This window comes from Myotis lucifugus, unplaced genomic scaffold, assembly GCF_000147115.1.
Source record: "Myotis lucifugus unplaced genomic scaffold, Myoluc2.0 scaffold_705, whole genome shotgun sequence".
Classification (NCBI taxonomy): Eukaryota; Metazoa; Chordata; class Mammalia; order Chiroptera; family Vespertilionidae; genus Myotis; species Myotis lucifugus.
The window spans coordinates 270,454-272,237 of record NW_005871753.1 but is presented as its reverse complement, the minus strand read 5'-3'; positions in this window follow the sequence as shown (position 1 = coordinate 272,237).

The window sequence follows — 1,784 nt, the reverse complement described above, 5'->3', positions numbered from 1 at the left end:
CCAGCTCACCCCCAACTGCCCCCCATCTGGCCTGATCACCGCCAACTGCCCCCCACCTGCTGGCCAGCTCACCCCCAATTGCCCCCCCTTGGTGGCCTGATTGCCCCCAACTGCCCCCCCCCCGCCATCCTGCTCTCCCACAACTGCCGCCCCCAACCCCCCTGCTGGCCTGCTTGCCTCAACTGCCTCCCCGCTGGCCTGGTCATTCCTAACCTGCCTCTGCCTAGGCCCTGCCACCGTGTCTTTGTCTGGAAGATCTCCTGGAAGGTCTCCTGGTCTAATTAGCATATTACCCTTTTATTAGTATAGATCATATCCTTTATTTTATTGGAAAACAAAGCACTTTGCCTTTTTTTTATCTTAAATTATAGCATCCCACGTTCTCACCACCTGTTCTTATCTTTTTCATTTCCTTACTTCTTTGCTTCCATTATTCTTGTTCATTGAGCCTAGCCTCTTTCACTTCCCCCTACATCTCCATTTGTATTTGTCTTCACTTCCTATCGGAGCTAGCCTTAGTTTAGCATTCTAGATGATTTTCATAATTTTTTTTTTACCTCCTGTGGTAGGCAAATATTTAAGATGACTTTAAAATTTCCTGCTCCCTGGTCTCTATGCCATGTAAAATCACTTTCCCTTGAGTGTGGGTGAGACCTTTGAATATCATGGGGTATAGTAGATAATATAGGATAATTGATTAGGTTACGTTATATGATAAAAGTGATGTCATTTCCTGTAGTGTTCTTGTCAGGCTTTGCTGTCAGGATAAAGCTTGTGATAACTCTGCATTATATGAGATTCTGCTGTAGCAAATGGAAAAGAGATTGTCCTACTTACTGGCTTTGAAAAATTAAATTGGCATATTGTGAGAAGGCCACATGGCTAGGAATTGAAGGCAGTCCCTGGTGGTTGAGAGCTAATCTGGCTGATAGTAAGCCTTTCACACCCAGTCTAGGGTTTTGCTGTTGTTCTTATAAAAAATGTGTATATTCATGTAAAAGCTTTATCTCAGTCTGTAATTAAATATTCTTCAAGGTGATTGTGTGATTATTGTCTTCTTTCTTACTAAGTGTAAATAATACATCACAATCAAGTGGGCACAATGATGGTTCAACATATGAAAATCAAGCAATGAAATATACCACATTAACAAAGGAATGAATAAAAATCATAATCTTATCAATAAATTCAGAAAAAAACATTTGGTAAGATATAACATCCACCTATCCATTTATGATTAAAACATTTCATAAAATAGGAATAGAAGGAAAGACCATCTATGACAAACCCTCAGCTAATATCATGCTCAATGGTGAAAAACTGAAAGTTTTTCTTTAAGATAAGGAAAAAGACAAGAATGTCCACTCTCACCACTCTTATTCAACATCTGCTAGAAGTCCGAGCAAGAGCAATAAGGCAAGAAAAATAAATAAAAGACATCCAAATTGGGAAGGAAAAAATAAAAGTGTCAGTTTTTGCTGACAACATAGTTCTTTACATAGAAAACCATCAACACTACCCCAAGATACTATTTGAAAAAATAAACAAATACAGTAAATCGCAGGATATAAAATCAATATACAAAACTCCACTGCTTTACTGTTTACTAACAACAAAACTTCAAAAAAGTAAATGAAAAAGAATCCCCTTTGAAATTGCGACCAAAATAATAAAACAACTAGAAATAAACTTAACAAAAATATGAAAGAACCTATATACTGAAATTATTAAAGCATTACTTGAAAGAGATTGAAAAGATACCACCAAGATGAAAAAAGATCCTG